This window comes from Suricata suricatta, chromosome 9 (assembly GCF_006229205.1).
Source record: "Suricata suricatta isolate VVHF042 chromosome 9, meerkat_22Aug2017_6uvM2_HiC, whole genome shotgun sequence".
NCBI lineage: Eukaryota > Metazoa > Chordata > Mammalia > Carnivora > Herpestidae > Suricata > Suricata suricatta.
Window position 1 is genome coordinate 60,580,915 of NC_043708.1, and position 21,679 is coordinate 60,602,593.

At 43.3% G+C, this 21,679-nt stretch overlaps 1 long non-coding RNA gene and 1 pseudogene across 1 annotated transcript; both read right to left on the bottom strand.

Annotated features, from left to right (window-relative positions):
• Positions 1 to 2,317: 2,317 nt before the first annotated feature.
• Positions 2,318 to 2,405, bottom strand: LOC115303067 (annotated as a pseudogene).
• A 4,353-nt stretch (positions 2,406 to 6,758) lies between these two features.
• On the bottom strand, positions 6,759 to 17,845 carry LOC115301873. Its single transcript, XR_003913333.1, has 3 exons — positions 17,661 to 17,845; positions 15,201 to 15,278; positions 6,759 to 7,042 (listed from the first exon to the last, which is right to left on the bottom strand). It is a non-coding gene; the product is annotated as an uncharacterized LOC115301873 (long non-coding RNA).
• Between the last annotated feature and the right edge of the window lie 3,834 nt (positions 17,846 to 21,679).

Genomic DNA, 21,679 nt, shown 5'->3' on the forward strand with positions numbered 1-21,679 from the left:
AACCTTGGGACAGGCACTAACAAGGAGCCAGCTATTCCACTCCTGGCCTGATGGAGCGAGGGGAGAAAGCAGTTCTTGGACCCTGGAAAGGTAGCTTGTAAACTGTGGTGGATTAAAGACAGTCTAAAATTCTTTGATAGTCTTTTCATCAGGAGTGAGGTCTGTGTTCTCTGCCCTTGAATCAGAGTGGCCTCTGTGACTGCTTTGGCCAAGATCGTGGTGGAAGTGATGTTGCCCGTTTCTGGGCCCAGGCCTTAAGAGATTGGTAGCTTCCATTTCCTTCCTCTTGGACCACTCATTTTACTAACAGCCCCAAGAGAGGCCCACCTAGAGAACTAAAGGTCTCTGTTAGCAGCCTTGACTAAGCTCACCCAGATGATAACTGGTACCAACTTGCCAGCCATCTTAGAAATGGATTCTCTAGCCCCAATCATGGTGCCCCAGCCTATGCCACATGGAACAGAGTTGAGTTGCCTCTCTAAGCCTTCGTCAAATTATAGGTTCATCAATAAAATAAATCACTGTTATTGTTTCAAGTTACTATTTGAGGTAAGTTGTTACTTACCAACTGATAGGAGTAGATATGTTATGGCCTCAGTAGAGGTAGTCAGATAACTCAAGGTAGCCTGGCAGGACAAACACTCTGGCCTTTCTCTCGTCCTGCCTACTTATTTACTGCCATTCACCTCCACTGGATCAACCCAATGAAAGCCAGAGGACAAGGAAACTATTGATATTGTCCTTATAGGTCAGCACGCTGGGGGAACTGTGAAAGGGAAATGCGGGGGACATCCCCCGCATGGAAGACATCCAGCACTGGTACCAGGCAATTTGAAGTTGGTACCATGGCATTGATCCTGTTTGATAAAACTGAACTGCCCAACTCAGTAGAACACAAACCTTAAAAGATGAAGGCTGGTGTCAATTTTGGAAGGTAGCCAGATACATGATCAATAAGCTAGAAAGGAGACAAATTTGCTTAAGACATTTCTTAAAAAGGTAAAATGCGGCAATGCCCTATGAATACTAGTCCCTCAGGTCAGGAGCAGGGCTGTGGCTGACCTATGCATTCCCCAAGTTCCTAAGTGGCTGCCTCAGGGGAGCCCTGGGGAGCCTGATACCCAGTGGAAGAGCTGGATTTACCTTTTTGTCCCATAATATAAATATTTGGGCTTCCAGGGAAATTGGAGTAAGAGAGAGATGCTTTCCTAGGGCTGGAAGCCCCAGAGAGGCAGGTAAATCCTGGGTGACCTGGGCAGAATCAAGACTGGTATTACCTAGCCAGTCAGAGGCATCAGGCAATGAACTCATCCCTGGAGCTGTGTGCAGAGAGGGAGGAGCCTTTTCAGATCCTCCTTTAGGAGGAAAAGAGGGCTCCTCCCTGGGCTTCAGGGCCAGCCCCATAGCCAGAGTGGTGCTTGCCATTGTCTAGGAGCAAAACCCAGTGAGTTGAAGCTTTGGAGAATTGCCCTAGCTTAGAGGAAGGTAGTAGAATGTAATGGTTAGAATGGGGGTTCAACTTCCTCCATTCAAATTCTGACTCTCTGTCTTGCTAACTATATAACCCTGTTGAACTCCTCTATGCCTCAGTTTTCTCATCAGTAAAATGGAGATCCAGTGCACATGATGCACAGCTGTTGAGGAAATTAAATGAGCACCTGCCACACAGGCAGGGAAGCAGTGGGATGACGCAGTACAGGGTCTGGAGTCAGGTGGCTCGGTTTGAATCCTGACTCTACCACTTGATGTGGGGCAAGCATCTCTCTGTCATGGTGCCCTCTTTTGTGGGGGTAATAACAGCATCTCCTTTCTTTGGCTGTCATGAAGACTAATGAATTCATCTAGGTGAAGAGTTTAAATATATATATATATTTTTTATGTTAATTTATTCTTGATAGAGCACAAGCAGAGGAGAGGAGGAGAGAGAGGGATCTGAAGCAGTGACAGAGGATCTGAAGCAGGCTCTGCGCTGACAGCAGTAAACTTGACATGGGGCTCGAACTCATGAACTGTGAGATCATGCCCTGAGCTGAAGTTGGATGCTCAATTGATTGAGCCACCCAGGCGCCCCTAGGTGAAGGGTTTAGAGTGGAGGGTGGCTGCACTTAGGGAGCACTCCTTTAGCTGTGATGACCACGATGCCTACTTCATCCCAAGGTGACTGTTTGGGGCCTGCAGCAAGTTGCATTCTGCTGGAAGCACTATCTAGAGGGAAAAATCCAGGAGCTCAGCTCAGATTTAGCAGGAGATCCCTGACCGCCCAGCCTCCAGGCGTGTGGCTCTGTGGGTAGGTGAGCTGTCTGTTCCCTCTGGTTGTGGTCGCTCGGGACTTCGTTGTTTTCAATTAGCAATAATCGCGCCTCAGATAAACGTCATTGGCTACGGTACTGCCACTGCGCAAAGCTGGGACTTCTTTGTTTTCTGCTCTGTTCCAGTCTTATCTGCTAGGTTGTCCACCACAGACATTATTCCCCTCCCACTGCCCCCCGCGGCGGCACTCTCAGACCCAGCTGGGCAGAACAGCGCTGCCACAGCCAGTGTGGAGTGACGGATGGCTCACCCAGAGCCGGGCTTCCCTTCTTCCTTGGGGCCTGGTTGTGGGAAAAAAAAGTCAATGAAAAATGGTAGCAATAAAGAGGATTGTTTGTGGTAGCCAGTGCTTCTTTGCTTCCGAGTAAATGATGTGACTTCGGCCTAAGATCAAGGAGTCTGGAATCGGAACAACCTGGTTCTCTTTCCAGCTTCTGGAACGTACCTGTGATATTGCTACTCTCCTGTGCCTCAAGTATATCCTTCCTTAAATTAAGATCTTGCCTTACAAAGGCCTCATTATGAGTCGCCTCTTCCTGGGTGGCTTGCTTTGATAGACTCAGGGGCCGGATAGACCCACAGCAGCTATTGGTAAATCTTCCAGAAGACCAGCGGGCAGGAGAGAGGATCCGTCTTGGCCAACGCTGACAGGCTGGAGGAAGTCACATTAGTAGTTGCCCTCCCGGAACCTCTTTTTATAAAATGAAGTTAACATGAACTGGCTTTGGGCAGTGTCCTGAGGCTAATGAAGTCCTTGGAGAAACAGCTAAGGAATATCAGGTGGTGGTATTTATTGTGTTGACAGAACAGTAATGGTCATTAGATCTTCTGATTTTAAGGCCTGGGGGTCACCCTCAGCAGGATAGTTCTTCCCGATTCTATGCCTCGCTGCCTCCCTCCCTCCAGTCCCAGCCCTTCTCTGAAGAGCAGGAAGATTCTCACGAACGGTTGCCCCCTTGGACTAGTGGAGGAGCAGGAATTCTGGGAAGTGAGCCGTTCCAGGAGCCTGGTCTGCCCCTGAGATATAGTGAGTTTTCCTCTGGGGGCTGAGGCCTCTGAGAGCCCAAAGGGCTGCCCTCATCCTCTTCACGTGGGCTGACCTGGAAAAACTGCAAACCACAATTCATGCCCTGTTTCTTCGCTCTGCCCTTTCTTCTTTCCTTCCTTCTTTGCTTCCTTCCTTCCTTTCCTTCCTTCCTTCCTCCCTTCCATTTTTTTAATGTTTATTTTTGAGAGAGAGAGGCAGAGTGCAGGTGGGGGAAGGGGCAGAGAGAGAGGGGGACAGAATCGGAAGCAGGCTCCAGGCTCTGAGCTGTCAGCACAGAGCCCAATGGGGGAGTCGAACTCACGAACCCTGAGATCATGACCTGAGCCGCCCAGGCGCCCCTCGCCCCCCCCTTTTTGTAAAGTGCCTTTCCTCCAGAGCGGGCAGAGCTCCTGTCCCAGTCTCCATCTTACACACTGTGTGATGAAAGCTGTAGCCCAAGGAACAGCCAAGAAGCTTATAGCTTCTAACCTCCAACCAAAGAGCGTGCCTGCAAAAGAAAGCCATCTGCTCAACTGCAAATTTTGCAGGTAAAATGTTCAGTCAGCCACCAGAGGGTGCCCACAGAGCTCTCTGAAAATGACCAAACTCTGAAGAATTAGGGCAGAAAGACAATTTCCAGTGCATGTAAGACCAAGACAAACTAGAGCTCGCCCACACCTGACTCAAGCAGATGCAAGGCCGGCCAAGGAGCCAGGAGTCTGCGGCGGGGAGGAGAGCCAGGGTGGGGGTTGGGAGACGTTACCTGCATTTTCGCTACACTAGTTGCTTCTTGATTTTCAATCGGCAACTGTACTAGCCCTTGGAGGACTGGCTCTAGGTGATGTTCCTTCCTTGGCAAAACCCCCTTCCCCACGCTTTCCCCATCCTTGTGTACAAAGGAAATGCAAATACATGTAAATATTAGCCTAAGCCACAGGCTTCTTGGAAGGTAAGGCGATGCCCCTGCTGCTGCTGCTGCTGCTGCGTAAAAAAAATCCTATAATGCCAGTGAAAGGACAGATTTTCTGAGCCACTGCTCCTGCACCGGGGGGAGGCCTCTGAAAGAAGAAACGGAGAAGCCCTGGTTCTCTGAAGAGAGAGCCTTGTATGGAGCGTGCCTGGAATGAAGGGAGAGGAGCAGAGGCAGGCTCCTATGCTCTCCCCCGTACAGCCCCCGGCGTGGCCTGCCAAGCAGGTGGCGTCTGGCATCCCTGGACCTCCAGGGCCTGGCACAGTGACTGACACACAGTAGGTGCCTGTGGATGTTTGTTGACTGACTGAGTGAAATGAATGGGAAGTAAGCTGGAGTGGGTGGGTCACTGCCTGGGCTGGCTGGGAGCTTTCCTGGGGTGAGGGGAGAAGTGGGCAGAGGGGTGGGTGGGAGCGGAAGGGTAACTTTCCAGGGAAGAAAGATCCGGTGTTCTCATTTGCGTCTGCCTCAGGCCTTTTCTGTGGATGTTTGAGGCTCCAGAACAAAATGTTTTAACTTTGTCCTGATGTGAATCAAACCACCCAGCGGCCCCATTCATTCATATATATGGTCTACTCATTCACAGTTACAGAACAGTGATGGGGGACCCTGACAGGAACCCTGCACCCCCACTCTGAGGACCCGGTCTCCTTTAACCATTCCTTGGTGAACTGGGTACTTTAATGTTGGAGGAAGTGAGCACATTAAATCCTGGGCAGGGGCTTTGGCTCTCTGGAAGCCCAGCTAGTGTGGAAATGGGCTTAAGCATTGGTAATTGGGCAACTGGGCCATTGATCTTCCGGGACAAGTGCTGGCAATATGTGTATATGTGCGGTGTGTGTGTGTCTGCAAGCATGAGTACGGGTTGCAAAATGCCTTGCTCTTGATGTAACAAATTGCCACAAGCTGGGTGGCTTGGAATGACTGAAGTGTTTTCTCTCACAGTTCTGGAGGCCAGACATCTGAGATCAAAGTGGCAGCAGTGTGGGTTTCTGCTGGAGACTCTGAGGGAGAATCTGTTCCATGCTTCTCTCCTGTTCTGGTAGCTGTTGTGATTCTTGATGTTCCTTGGCTTGTAGAGACATTGCTTCTTTCTCTGCCTTTGTCTTCACATGGAGTTACATGGTCTACAATTCTGTTTCTGTCTCTTCTATGGACTTGTCATTGGATTTAGGGCTCACCCTAATCCAGGATGATCTCACCTGAAGACCTTTACCTTAATTACATCTGCAAAGGCCAAATAAGTTTACATTCTGAGGTTCTGGGTGGATACACCTTTTTGGGGAACTGTTCAACCCAGTACAAACAAGATACAAATGTGTTCGTTGTTGGATTACACTACTGATGGACCGTGGGTGTGCTTAAATAAACAACAAACAGGGGTCCTGAGAGGGAGAGAGACTGATTTGGTTTTTGAAAGAATTTGATCTTTCAAAAAAATGAAATCCTTGTGGAACAAATATGATTTAAGATTCTTAAATTTGAATTTCATATTGAAATGGGAGAAAGAAACCATACTTTCCCTACCTTGGTCTCTAAAGGTGTTAATCAATGTAATTAGCTAATTATAAATAGTTCTGTATGGTGAGAAGGTAGAATGTGAAGGAGTCTTTTTGTTGGTGGTGGTGTGGTTTTCCTCTTTAAAGTTTATTTATTTATTTATTTTGAGAGAGGATGCATGGGAGCTGGGGAGGGGCAGAGAGAGAGGGAGAAAGGGAGAATTCCAAGCAGGCTCTGAATATCAGGCTCTAAGTGCAGAGCCCGATGTGGGGCTCGATGTCACAAGCCAGGAGATCATGATCTGAGCTGAAATCAAGAGTGGATGCTTCACCACCTGAGCCACCTAGACGCCCCATGTGGTTAACAGCCGTGGGTTGGGATTGAGGATTGAATGGAAGTGAGAGGATTATTAGTGCAGATATATTTTTGCAAGAAGCTTGATCGTGCAGTGAGAAAAAAAATGTGGTCTCTGAGATGCGGTCTGTGGCCTTAGAAGGTTAATTAATAATCTGCTATTTGTGCTTGCCACATCTAACTTTAACTGCTGCCAGAATTTCTTAGGGATGGTATCCACTGATGACGTCTCTGAAACCCTGCAAACTGAGGTTGCTAGCTAGCCCAAAGCTTCCCCTCTGGTGCCTTCGTGTCCTGGGTAAAGCAACGGCTTCCCACCAAGTTCAACAGCTTGATAGATCCTCACTGTGCCAGCCGAATGTCCTCTCTGTCCTTTGAGTGGTGTTTCCTCTGCCTGGGTGTTCTTCCTTCATTACTTGCTTATCTTTTAAAGCTCAGCTGGAATATTCCCTGTTTATTCTACCCTTCCCCCATGAAGTTGCTCATTCTTTAGAACATCCACAGCACCCTTAAATTACATACCTGGCACTTTTCATGATAAGCATTATCAGCATCAATGACCTTTTTCCATTACTACTCGAATCCAGGTTTTGTGCAGTAGATGTATTCTTCCAAGCAGCAATGTGCCTTAGAGGAAACTCACCCTTCCCCAGCCCAAGGGTGGGTCTGTGAGCCTGAAGGTAATCACATTCCCGCTGCCAGACGTTGATTCAGGGATGGGCATGCCCCCCAATTCTGGCCAATGAGACATGGGAGACTTCTGAGAAATGTTTTCTGGCTCCAAAGAAAACAAAAGAAATGTTGTCTGTTCTTTCTCAGGGTCTTGTCATGTCTGGAAATACTGAAGCCATCTTGCCATCCGTTTGAGATGGGGTTGAAGCCTGAGGATGGCAGAACAGAAAGATGGTAAGAGCCTGGATCTGTAATCACATACCTGGCCCGCTGAAACTGCCTACCCAACTCTCTGCCCCTTAAGATCTACAATTATTGCAATTAATGCATTTCCTTATTGTTTAAAGATTCTTGAATCTGTTTCTATGACTTGAAGCCAAAAGCATCCTAACTGAAACAACTTGCCATATAATAAATCTTTGTCAAATATAACTTGATTTTAAAGTGATGGCCTTCAAAACAAAAGAGCATGTTCCCTGAGGCCTTGTCGGGTACTAGGATTTGGGAAAGTAAAATATGGTCTTCCCATGGTCTTCTCCTGATAGGCCCAAGGTTACTCATTTATTTGACTATGCCACTCAGATGGTGGAAGCAAAATGTCTTTTCCTGAAAGATTAAGAAATAATTGGTCATGGGCTATTTGAGGGAAAGTAAACAAAGTTGTAAGACACAGAGAAGAAACCTCATTTTCACTGGATTTCTGACCCAAAGTTGCTTTGGGGAGATATATAAGTAAAGCTTTAAAAATTGAAGTACAATTAATTATAGTTAAGTTCTTTTTTTTCCCTTTTATTCTTCTCAAGTTATGCTAATATACAGTGTAGTCTTAGCTTCAGGAGTAGAACCCAGTGATTCATCTCTTATGTATGACACCCAGTGTTCATTCCGAAGAGTGCCCTTCCTTAATGCCCATTACCCATTTAACCCACCCCCATCAACCCTCCGTTTGTTCTCTGTATTTAAGTCTCTTCTTGTTTGCCTACCTCTCTGTTTTTTAACTTATTTTTCCTTTGCCTCCCTTATGTTCATCTCAAATTCCTTAAGTTTCTCAAATTCCACATGAGTAAAAGTATGTATCTGTCTTTCTCTGACTTACTTATTTCATTTAACAGTATATGCTCCAGTTCCATCCATGTTGTTGCAAATGGCAAGATTTCATTCTTTTTCATTGCTGAATAGTATTCCAGTGTGTGTGTGTGTGTGTGTGTGTGTGTGTGTGTGTGTATGTGTGTGTGCGTGTGCGCGCTATATATATATATGTACTATATGTATGTACACACATACACACACACACTGGAATATATATTCTTATCCATTCATCAGCTGATGAATATTTTGGCATTTTCCATAATTTGGCTATTGCTGCTATAAACATTGGGGTGCATGTGCCCCTTCAAATCAGCATTTTTATATCCTTTGGATAAATTCCTAGTAGTGTAATTGCTGGGTCATAGGGTAGTTCTATTTTTAATTTTTTGAGGAACCTCCACACTATTTTCCAGAGTGGCTGCATCAGTTTGCATTCCCACCAGCAGTACAAGAGGGTTCCCCTTTTTCCACATCCTTACCAACAGCTGTTGTTTCCTGAGTCGTTAATTTTAGCCTTCTGAATAGTGTGAGGTGGTATCTCATTGTGGTTTTTATTTGTATTTCCCTGATGATGAGTGATGTTGAGCATTTGTTCATGTGTCTGTTAGCCATCTGGATGTCTTCTTTGGAAAATTCTTCAGCTCATTTCTTCACTGGATTATTTGTGGGTGTTGAGCTTGATAAGTTCTTTATAGATTTTGGACACGAACCCTTTCTCTGATAAGTTGTTTGCAAATATCTTCTCCCATTCCTTCAGTTGCCTTTTGCTGATTGTTTCCTTTGCTGTGTAAAAGCTTTTTATCTTGATGAGGTTCCAATAGTTCATTTTTGCTTTTATTTCCCTTACCAATTATAGTTAAATTCTAAAAAATTAAAATAGGGTACCACTGGCTCATGAAGAGAGAAATGAAACAGAATCAACATCAAGAAGTAGGTCCCAAAACATAGAAGGATTTAGCATGTAATAAAGGTCTCATTTCAAATCAGTGGGGAAAATGAGATGTTTATCAATGCTGTTTGGACAACATGATAGCCAATTATAACAATAAATACATAAATAAAGTTGGAACCATACCTCACACTTTACCAAAAAAATTCTGAATGGGTCAAAGATTTTAAATATAAAAATATGAAAAGAAATGTGGACTATTTTCTTGTAATTTATGACCAAAGAAAACCTTTTAAAATATTACACAAATTATAGCAGTTACAAAAGATTGAAAAATGCAACCATGTTTTTAAAAATATGCATGCAAAAACAAGCATAAGTGGAGTCAAAAGTCAGTGGACAAATTGGGAAACATATTTGCAATTTATTCCTATATAACCAGTAAAAAAAAATACCAGCAGCACAATACGAAAGCGGGTAAAGGATATTGTGTTAGGTGACATAGATTGGCAATTTGGAAGTTATCTATCAAAATTACGAATATATATATAATCTTTGATTCAGAAATTTTATTTATATGAATTATTTGTAATAATTCTATTAGTAGCAATTCTATTAAATTACAGACATATTCATAGATTTGGAAATCACTTATTGAACAAGGTTATTCATTGCAACATTATTTGTAACATCAAAAAATTGGAAATGATCACTAATGGGAGAGAAATAACCACTAATGGGTAGACAAGTGGTGCTATGTTAATATAATGGATTACTCCTTGTCATGGAGGAAGATTGAGGAGCTCTTTGTGTACTGGTGTGAAGTGATCTCTGATAACATATTAAGTAAAAAAAAGTAAGGAATGGAACAGAATAGTAGGTTACCATTTGTGTAAATTGAAGATGGTGGGAGGTACTTTGCTCAAATTTACTTGTATATCTCTGCAAGGAAAAGTAGAAAATCAGTGACACAGAAGCCTCTGGAGGGAACTGGAAGGCTGGAGCATGTGTGTGGAAGGGAGGCATCACTGTGTAAAATTATATGCCTTTGACTTTTGAACAATGTGAATGCATTAGCTATTCCAATTCCAAACCAAATATATTACACTTAAAAAGATATTTTGAGGGGTGCCTGGGTGGCTCTGTTGATTAAGGGTCCTGCGCTTGATATTGGCTCAGGTTGTGATCTCATGGTTGTGACATCAAACCCTGCATTGGGCTCTGTGCTGAGCATGGACTCTGCTTGGGGTTCTCTCACTCCCTATTTCTCCCTACACCTCCCCTGCTCGTGCTGTCTCTCTGAAAATAAGCAAATGAGCTTAAAAAAAAAAAAGGTATTTTGAAAGCAAGGAAGAGAATTAGACCCTCAATGCTTTAAAAATGAAACCTGAAAATGAGGAACTGTAAATCTAGTTGAGTAAATGTGGGACATCCCCATCCAATATGAGTCAGGCCCAGCATCTCCACCTTCTTCAGCTCTCTGCCGACCTCAGATAGGGTGGGGTTTCATTTGCCAGCCCTAAGCCCTCTCCCTACCACTTCCCACTCCTCCTGCCCCAAGGTCAACCTGTCTGCTGGGGATTTGCCTCTATGTTCTGTCTTCTTCATACCCAGCATAGAGAACTAAGCTGAGGGCATCCTACTTTTCTTTGCAGGGCCCAAGTGATGGGTGCAATTGTTTTTCTGAAGGGTGGGAGTGTAGTTGAGGCCCTTAATTTTAGAAAATTAGACTAAGGCAGAAGAAAATGAAAACCGGTAGGATGTAGGTTTTCACCCATCGAGTATTGTAACAGGGCGAGTGAGAGGAAATGGTAATAAATCATAGAAAGGAGAACCACCTGCTTGCCACACTTTGACTGAATTTTTCTCTTCCCAGAGTTCTGTAGTTGATGCCTTATTAACATCAGAGGGGATTTGATGACTTGTCGTATTCAGTCCTGACTATTGAAATGAAAAGGATAGAAAATGAAAAGTATGGAAAATGAAACTCAATTGCATTCTCTAATTTTAGTCAGCCCATTCCTGGAGCATATTGAATACTACTTTGGGTTCTTTCATTGTTCAGGTTATTAATAACAAAGAACCAAAGTATTTCACATTCCTAAAGAGTCTTTCATCTCAAAGGAGCCAATGTAATTCACTAATTCAGTTACCTGAACTACATTTGGTAATTATTTGAGGATCACTTCACCCAGGGGTGAATTTCAACGAGTTGTGTGACACCGCCAACAGTCACTTCATTCTCCAGTCAGTGTGAAAGAGAATGAATAGCTAATGGGGATGTCCTCCTGAAGGATTTGCCCAGTGAAAACTTCAGGGAGATGGATGCTGAAAGAATGTAATTAACTGCCCGAAATTAGTACCTCCACTCTTACTCAAGGTTTCCTGACCTCTTTACTGGAGTCAGGGTGGAGAGGTGTCTTATTTCAGAACAGGGCTCTCCAGCAGCCAAGAGACCTGTGAGCAGCAATCACTCTGTTGCTATACTTTTTTGAGTGGTTATAAATGGTACTGTATTTTTAATTTGTTGCCACATTTTCACTCTAAGAATATAGAAATGCAATTCATTTTTTCTGTTGTTACAGTGGATTTTTGTAAGTTGATCTTGTATCTGCAATCTTGCTGAACTTACTAGTTTGAGGAATGTTTTTTAAGATTCCTTGGAATTTCTATGTAGACGTGATGGCATCTGCAAATAGGGGCATTTTTAGTTCTTTTATCTTATCTGTATGCCTCTATTTTCTTTTCTTGCCCTATTGAGCTGGCTAGACCACAGGAATAGCAGTGTTGAGAGCAGACATTTTTGCAGACATCTTTACCTTGCACCTGATCTTCAGGAAAAAATATTCAGTCTTTTACCATTAGAAATAATATTAGCTATAGGTTTTTTGTTGACATTCTTTATCAAATTGAGGACGTTTCCTGCTATTCCTAGTTTTCTGAGAGTTTTTTTTAATTGTGAATAAGTGCTGAATTTTTATCAAATGTTTTTTATGCATCAGTTGACATAGTCACATGAATTTTCCTCTTTATTAATATGGGTGACTACATGGATTGACTTTTGAACATTGAATCAGACTTGCATCCTGTGAATGGCAGTTTTCCCAATACTGTCTATTTTAAAGTTCAATTATAAGAAATAGTGCCTCAGTTATTTGGGGGTGGGGTGGGGAAAAAGAAAGGTTAAGTAGCTGGAACTCGTCTTGCCAAGGGCATTTGGCTTGACCCACTTTACTGAATCCAGTAAGACTTCTTTCTCTCTTTCATCTCCTCTCTGCCAATACCCAGAGGTCAGGAGGCCTTGGCTAGCATGAGAACTGCCCATTACCCTTGAGGCTGGTGATTAGAAGGTATAACATAGAGTCCGGCCACTGCAAAAGCTTGTGTTTGTGGAAGCAGGCTCATCAGTCACTGATGTCCCAGAAGGAACCATCTCCAATTTCCTTCTGCATGCCAGAAAACACATGACTACATTTTAATGTCAGAAGACCATCATATCTAACCCCTAGCAGAGGGGCACCTGGGTAGCTTAGTCCTTTAAGCATCTGACTTCAGCTCAGGTCATGATCTCAAGGTTCAGGAGTTCAAGCCCTGCAGCGAGCTCTGTGCTGACAGCACAGAGCCTGGAGCCTGCTTCAGATTTTGTGTCTCCCTCTCTCTCTCTCTGCCCCTCCCTCACTCATGCTTTCGTGCATACTTTCTCAAAAATGAACATTAAAAAAATTTTTTTTAACTCTAGCAGAAAAAGAGTCAGGAAAATATGGTTTTAAGCCTTCCAACCCCTGTGATCCAGAGGGGAGCATAGAAGCAGGCAGAAAGACAAATTTTAGTCCTTCCATCTGCCTCACTGAATTTGATAGGAAACAAAGACCTTCCATCTACTCTTCTTAATTTCTCTCTAAATTTTTTCTCTTAAATTTTAATATCCTCTTTCCTCTTTTATTTCCCTCATCATCATTCAGAAACCCACTCAGAACAATTTGCAAAGGGGGACTTAGGGTGGAAAAAAAAGAGGTGAGAGGCAATGCAAATAGGATATCTGCTATTTTAATGATATATTTGTGTGGAGATGTATGAGAAGATAAGAAAGAAAGAAAGAAAGAAGGAAATAAGGAAAGAAGGAGCAAGTTTGACTATTTCCAGAAGAGTCTAAATTTGGGCAGCTGGTAGTGAACAAGAGTTAATTAAAGACAGGGCTCCTGAAAGACCAAGGACTCAGTAATGGGACATGACTCCAACAACGTGGAAGGAATAGATGGGCTATGATCATGTTCAGAGAAACAGAGCTCAGGACTTGAGTGGGACAGCTGTAGCTTAGCTGGCAAGTCAAAGTTGAAATCTAGTCAGTTGGGAAGGAGAATTTGGAGTCAGGGTCTGGGATTACTCCAGTGACTCTGATTGAGCAGTCACTAGTCCTCAGCCCTCAGCTGCTGCTTATTATTTGAGGAGGCACTGTGACTCAGAGCTGTCTATAATCAGTGAGCCTTGGGTGTATCACTTTTGGGGGTGATTCTGTTGATGGGTGAGGGGCTCAGCCAGACAGATGCTGATTTCCAAGACCCCAAGATCTTTATATACTTTAGCTCTTTCTCCAGGGCCCAGGTGAGATGTTCTGCTAAGAGAGAGCTTGATTAGAAGTCAAAGTTGCATGAAAGGCCCATGGATGGACTTTCTCCTTTCCTTTCCTTTCCTTTCCTTTCCTTTCTTTCCTTTCCTTTCCTTTCCTTTCCTTTCCTTTCCTTTCCTTTCCTTTCCTTTCCTTTCCTTTCCTTTCCTTTCCTTTCCTTTCCTTTCCTTTCCCTTCCCTTCCCTTCCCTTCCCTTCCCTTCCCTTCCCTTCCCTTCCCTTCCCTTCCCTTCCCTTCCTTCCCTTCCCTTCTTCTCTTCCCTTTCTTTTACTATTTCTCTCTTTCTTTCCCCTTCCCTTCCCTCTCTTTCTGTCCCTAAAAAACCCAATTGGGAACTTTTTCCCATGTGGAAGACTACGGAACTCTTGAATAAATAAGTACGTTAAGTCTGATGGGTTAAAGAGGTCAGGACTATGGGAGGTAACAAGAGCTACTGAGTAACAAATACCTTCCTTATGGACACAGCTCCCTGGATTCCTCTAGTCTTTATGTAACACCGCAGAACACAGCTGTGCACAGCTCTCCAGCTCGTTAGTTATTCTTCAGGGGGTTTGAATGAGGCTTGAAGGTATTGGGGGTCACTGATTTTATTCCTGCATGGATCAGGATCATGGATTCCTGCTTGGTGGCCCCAGACTGCTCCTTAGACTGGTCTACAAGTGTGGGATATTGGTCTCAAGAAGCATCAAACCAGGGTCATCAGATCCATTGGTGAGGTTAGAGAAGTATAATCTCAGGAGCAGTGATCTGTTTCCTTTTTACATATGAAGGACTAAATGTTTTTTCATGCCAGTGACTTTCAAAGTCTTTCACCTTTATTTTTTTCATTTTATTAAAAAAATTTTTTAATGTTTTATTTCTTTTTCACACAGAGAGAGACAGAGCATGAGAGGGGAAGGGGCAGAGAGAGAGAGAGGGAGACACAGAATCGGAAGCAGGGTCCAGGCTCCGAGCTTATCAGCACAGAGCCCGACGTGGGGCTCGAACCCACGAACATGAGATCATGACTTGAGCAGAAGTCGGAGGCCTTACCGACTGAGCCACTCAGGCGCCCCAAATTCTTTCACCTTTAAATTCTTTTTTTCCCCTTATCCAAATAAAATCTTACTTGGATACTTAATATAAAAATCAAATGGAAGAGGAACTATTCTGATTGAATATTGGTGGCATTCAGACACCCATGTATTTACCCCCTCACTCCTTTGGACTATCTTCAAAAATTTTGCAGGACTTCATTAAACAGAATATTAAAATGAATATTAAACGTTCTTTAAATCTGGTTAGTACTCTTAGTCAATTTTAAGGAGGAAGAAACAGGCACAAAGGGGCTAAAGACCTTACTTTGCCACAATCATGCTGTGTGACTATATCAGTTAGGAACTGTACCTGGATGATCTGAAAACTGGTTTAAACAAGACAGAATTTTACATCCCTCTTATCCAATAAGATGGCTCTGACTCTTGATTTCAGCTCAGGTCATGATCTCACCATCTTGAGATAGATCCCTGCCTTGGGCTCAAGTGCTAGGCATGGAACCTAATTAAGATGCTCTCTCTCTCTCTCTCTCTCTCTCTCTCTTTCTCTCTCCCTCTCTCTCTCTCTCTCTCTCTCTCCCCCTCTCTCTCTCTCTCTCTCTCTCTCTCTCCACCTCTCTCTCTCTCCACCTCTCTCTCTCTCTTTCTCCCTCTCTAAAAAAAATGTCCAGAAGTGGGCAGTGTTGGTGCCATGAGATTTTGGGGGACCCAAGGTCCTCGCAGCTCACCATTCCAAAATCCCTTGGGTGAGTCTTCATCTCATGTTTATGGTGTGGTTTCTAGGGCTCCAGCCATTTGATCAGCATCTAGAAAGTAAAGAAAGAGGAACAGAAAGGATTGCCATCCGAGTCAGACCCTTCAAAGGGGGCTTTCTAGAAAACCTCAATGTCTTTTACTTACATCTGACATAGTCATAAAAAACTTAAGCTAGGCATTCTGTCAGTCCTGGCAACATGGGAGCTCTGCCAGTGAGGAAGCAGAGAACCATTATTGGGTGGGTAACTGATGGTCCACCACAAACATGATGCCCTTGCCCTTTAAGTGAGCACGTGTCTTAGATTTTGGATTAGTCCCAATTGGAAATAACCTGCCTGTTCTCCTCCTAAATCCACAAAATCAATATTTTGGCACCTAAACTGAGTCAGAAGAGGTTCAAATATCCTTTGTCAGATTCATGTGTCCTGAATTTTATATCACTGAATTTGTTATTTGCTCAGGTTGCTTGACATGTGTCATTTTTTGAAAGAAATATTGTACATGTTTTGGATTCTCTTCAGGTGGCAGGTGGAAAGGTATAGTTACATGGGATTTGTGACCAAAAGTAAGAGCCAGATTTTTCTGTAGCACACATTAATCCCCGTCCTTTGACCCGTTACTGCACGAAGGTCTTCACTAGCTTCTCACTGAGATATTACGTTCCCTATAGGCTTAGGAAACATCCACCTATCAGGGGTGACGGGGCACTGCTGGTGTGTGCTGAGCCACCACGGCCTGTGGTGTGTGTGGTGTGGAGGATGAATACTGGACATGGACTAGAAAGATTGAGAGTCAACTCTGCCCCTTACCAGGGGCCTAGCTGTGACCCTCAGGCAAGTCCCTTCATTCCTCCTGGCTTTAGTTCCTTCTTCAGTAAAATAGTGGGTTAGACTAGATGAGCTCTGTGGACACTGCCAAGTCAAACATTCTGATTGTATCTTCTGTTCCAATCCCCCTTCCCTTGCCCCCACTTGGATTGGAATGTGATCCACAACTGCTGCCAGCCACTGTGCTGGGGCTCTGAAAAGTCACCTGTCCCTTTTCTTCAAGAAAGAGTTATGACAAAAAACCCCCAGCCTGTTTTCTTTAAGTTTCACTGAAGAAGATTTGTTTTCCAGACTCCAGAGGGTTTTCTTAATGCAGGTCTTTAACTAAAATGCCTCCAGTTGTAATTTAGTGCCTGTTTGCTTTTGTCCTGTTGTTTGTGTCATTCTTGTCTGGCTATTCATAGGAAAACTTCAGGCAAAATCAAAATTGCAATGGGATGAGACGCATTTTCCAAACGAAGATATAAGATCCAGATTTCTCATTGTCTATTCATGAGTTTGCTTATTAGCTAATTCATTCGACCAAGAAACCTGGGTGTCTACGTGCAAGTCACTGCAAGGAAGGCATGGGCTTCCACCCTGACCTGGTCTATACTGTAGATAACAGTGCCCTTAGGTGCCAGGCCCTGCCCCATGTGCACCACGTTCATAGCTAATCTTTACAACAACCATATGATATAGGCATTTATTATGGAATTCAATGGCTTTTGTCAACCCCATCTTTAGACTGGAGGGTCTACACAGTAGCCCTTCCCTAATCATTTTATTTACCTAATTTGGGGGCACTTTTGTGCAAAGCATTAGGGTTATGACCAAACAAGACAGAAAGGGTTTGTCTGACAGTCCCGTCAATCTGTTAATCATAATGTCCCCAACTACTCCCAGGTATGTGACCCAAGCTTGGCCCATCATGAAACTTTGTGTTGTTTTTGATAGTGATTGGGCTGGGAGTTGGGAGAATGACCCAAGTAGGGCCAGTTAGAGTTTCATATACCATATGATCTGATTCTGGTTGCTGGAAAAGACAGAGCTTCTCTTTATTCATTTGAACCCTAGATTCCTATGTGTATGGTACCTACTCCACTATTATGCTTTCTAGTTTCATTAACCCATAAAGTCTCTTTTTGCTTAAACCATTGGTTTGAGCCATATAAAACTGCCATTTTTTTTTTCAGATTGGATGTGAACAATTTCATCTAGTTTAACCTAATGATTTGAATTTCTGCTGCCTGCAGTTGAGAGTCCCCATTAATGTGGTAGTATTGTTATCTCCTGTGTAGATTAGGAAAATGAGGCTAGGTGTATTTATTTACCACAGCTACTAGGCATAGCAAGAACTAAAACCCAGGTAACTTCAAAGCCTCTGTTCTTGACAACTCTAGTACCATCCCATAAAGTCAGACAAGGACTGAAGAGAAGAGACTTATACTCAAGGAGTGGTCCACAGGCAGTTGCCTATCAGCAAACTCTCTGTGGTCCAAGAGGAGGTAAAAAATAATGAATCAGAATGTAAACATGATATGTCACTGAGCATACTCTTTAAGTTCAGCTGACATTTTTTTTTTTAATTGCAAGACTTTCTGGATAAGCAGTGCATTGACTTACATTCTGACACATGCTCTTTATCCCTTCTTGAGCTAGCATCAGACCATTGACTGGTACCTGGAGGAGCACTGGTAGAGGACCGTTGGGCTTGCTGCCCATCTGACAACCATCCTACTGTCTCTGGGGACTTCCACAGAAGCCATGTCTATCCCACGTGACCCTGTCCCCCTCTTCTGTTAGTCATAACTGACTTATTCAGGTCATTTGTTTGAGTCAAGCTGGACCAACCAGATTTTCTTGTTTAAGAATATAGAATCTGAAAAACAGAAACAAAGGAACCAGGAGATATTGGTTGCTGAGCTACAAAAATAGAATGAGTCCAGAAACTCTTGTTTTCATGTCTCTGGAACTGGTGTGGTTCTTGACTTCTGAGGTATGGCTGTTCAATCTTATATCTTGTAAGGTTATGAATATCCTTTCAAGTAAATTCCCTCTGGTGTTAAGCTAGCCAGAGTTGGTTTCAAGAGAACTTTAATACTATTGAAAAATGTAGGCAAGACCACCTGTTTCATTACTCAGAATTGTGTTTACGATTTCAATTATTTATTAGCCTGACACTGTCCTCCATCATTTTGGGTCTCAGCAATAGCTGGAAACATTGCTACCTGAGCCAGGGGGCCCCACTGTAAAATGGAAGTAAAGATGTACATAACCAATTACCCCTGGTAACTATAGTTACTCCGATAAAGACTAAACATCTTAATTAAAGCAAATAAATAAGCAACCTTTGTCTATTTAACTATAGATAAATAGGACCCAAACGAATGAATTAACTGATTGCTAACTTTAGGAACATTACTGCCCTCGGGTAGAGCACTCACATCTGCCCATCTAGCTGGCCTTCAAAGAATGACCGTGTGCTCTGGGAAAACAAACATTATCTCAACCAGCCAGATGCAAACAACAATTTCTTGAATTCACATTTGCTTGTTGGAAAAACAACAGCAACAACAATGGAAACACACGTGAATCCTCTTGTCACTTGGCTATATCTTTTTAGATGCAATATTTGATTTAAAAAAATACCTGGATATCTCCTGAGATCTCACTAGTTGAGGCTGCAAGTCCCAAAAGAAGCAGTCCCTACCGTCTCCATGAAGTAAGCAGTGAAAATGGAGGTTTGAAGCTGCATCCTGAGCAGCGTGGAAGGGGCTGCATGGAGAGATAGTAGAAGGAGAAAAGAAGCAAAGCACCACGTGTCTGCTGTTCTTCCTTTAGGGGAGGAGAAACCATGCTGGAAGGTGGTGGTGGAGGCTTCGAAGCTTGAAGCTTTTATCATTTATTTCTGAATCCAGACAATGGTCTCCTCTGTGCTTACCTAGAATCTCTGTGATCTTGGTTAATCTATTTTTAAAGGGTATCCAAATGCTATTAGGATAATTCTTGCATTACTTTGCTCTTTCTATTTAAAAATTAAAGTGCTCATGATAATAGATATCTCTGCCAGTATAGCCAAGAGGATCTCCTACAGATGCTCTCTGAGTAGAAAAAAACTTGAACCTGAGATTCAAATATCTGTGCTTATAATTTTCTATGTTTAAAACCTCTTCTTAGTCTCTGTTTAAATTCTAATGATTTAGGTGCAGAGTTCTTTTTTCTTAATTGTATTGCTGGACATATATTAGGCATAATCTATAAGATTTTCAACATGATATCATACATTCAAGATTTTTATTGTCCTAAATTTCAGGGCTAATTTAAGTTTAAACTCTTTATTTTAGAAAATCAGAAACAGCAACTAATTAGCACATCTCATTCTGGATGTATTTGCCAACCAATTTCAGAGACTCATTTGCCTGTTAAGAGATTTTATTGAACACCAGCACCACAGACTCTCCTTTTTTTCTAGTAAACAGCTCATGCTTATTATCTTATTACAGGAATGCCACTGGTTAAATCAGGCTCTGAATATAAATAGCCATATTACTGCCATCAGGCATCAATGTTTATTTAGTGGCTGTGAGTCATGCATACCTCTTTGATCGGGTTTGGAATGAGCCGTTGCAGTTTTTGTTCAAAAAGGTTATTTGCAAAGGCTACAGAAGTATCAGTTAGATTAAACATGAAATTAATCAGTGTGGAATTTTATCAGCCATTTCTGCCACCAAACACCAGGTGTCAAGAGCATGTGCAAATGAGGCTGAACATAATGAAGCAGAGGGACAGCTTAGCAGGGAGGTCAGAAAAGAGTCCAAGAGGTTTTCCATGCCCCGGGAGGAGCGATGGAGGGAAGGAAGAAAGGAAGGGGAGAAAGAAATATTGAAGGCCTATGGAATCATCTGGCACTCACTGGCAGTTTCACATTGCATAACTTCTAGCACAGTATATGGAAAGAGAATCAGGTGAGCTGACTTAGTCTGAGCTCTGTCCTGTCCTACCCAGTGGTCTTTGGAAAACTGTTTCATAAGCCTATGTGCATTACAAAGTGTATCTTTGTAACATATGATAAACTTGTACAAAAGCGTATTTTTCACCTCAACATTTCTTGAGACTAAAAATAACAGCGAGAGACCCAAGATAGCTGTCATGTGGTTTTAGCTGATTGAAACTAGGTTGGCAGAGGAGATGAGGCCCATTGACTAGAGGGCTCATTTAAAGTGGGTCCATTCAGTCATTCAACATTTAGTGGGTGCTCCAGCCCGTCAGGCAACATGTGCCGAGAGAGGCCTGTAAATAATGATAACACGCCATGTTTTGTACTAGGATGATTGCCACTCTAAACTCCTGGTGACCTCATTCTCCACCAGCCCTCACTGCTCAGGGATTCTGCGGTATTCTGCCGGGTGACTCTCCCCACTGTTGCCTGAGGGCCTATTTCCAATGTTCTCCACTGTCTTCAAGCTTCCAACTTTCCCGGAGTTCCTCTTCCTCTCCGCGGATGATCTAATCTTCCCTACAGTGCAAGTGAATTCACCTACATTCACACTCATCCTTTCCTTCTCCCTCAGGCCCATCATAGGGAACGTCTTCCCTCTTGTAGCGGACAAGCCGCCTTCTGTGACTTGGACCCCATTCTTCCCAGGGTTCTTTTGTCCACCTGGAATCTTCCCCTCTTCCCTCTCTCAACTGGCTGTTTTCTGTCAGCAGATAAAAATGCTTAGTGTTTCCAAGTTAAAAAAAAAATCCTGCTTTGAGAATACTTCTTGTCAGGAATCTTCCATTCTCGACACAGCTCCTTGAAAGAATTTCCCCCCCCCCGAGAACTCTCACTTCTTCAGGTTCTGCTTTACCTTGGGCCAGGTTTTCTGGGAGACTCTGACCAGAGATTTGTATGTGGGTGGCATATGGGGGTGGGTGCTCTAGAAACCACTTTGGGAGTGGGATGAAAGGAGCAGGATTGGCAATATAGGTACAACAGTGGCATCACTGAACTCTAGGGACCTCTAGAGCTGGCATGGCCTTTCAGAGATGACCTAAGTGGGGCAAAGGGGACAGGCCTTTGTACCCACACCAAACTGTCCTTGGATGCATAGGGCAGGTTTACACTTGGGCAAGGCAGCTTCCTTTGATAAAGGGTAATTCTTGGAGGGGGATTTGGTCATGGGCCACCAGCAGGCAACAGTCCTTGAAGCTGGGGGAATGAGTGCTTTATCCCTAGACAGGGTTTCTAGGGGGCATAGCCAGAAACTTACGCAGCCTTCTATAACTTGAGTTTCTCTTGAGCTCCAGACAATATCCACATTCAACTGCCTATTGGACATTTCCATCTGGACATCTCACAAAAGCCAATCAAACATATTCAAATTTATTTTTATTTATTTAAACATTTTTGTGTGTGTGTTTATTTATTTTTGAAACTGACAGACAAAGCATGAGTTGGGAGAGGGGGAGATACAGATTCTGAAGCAGGATCCAGGCTCTGAGCTGTCAGCACAGAGCCCAACGTGGGGCTTGAATTCACAAACCATGAGATCAGAAACAGAGCAGAAGTGGGACACTCAACCGACTGACCCACCCAGGTGTCCCCAACATATTCAGATTTAACTCATCACTTTCTACCACTCTACTCCCTCCTTCCT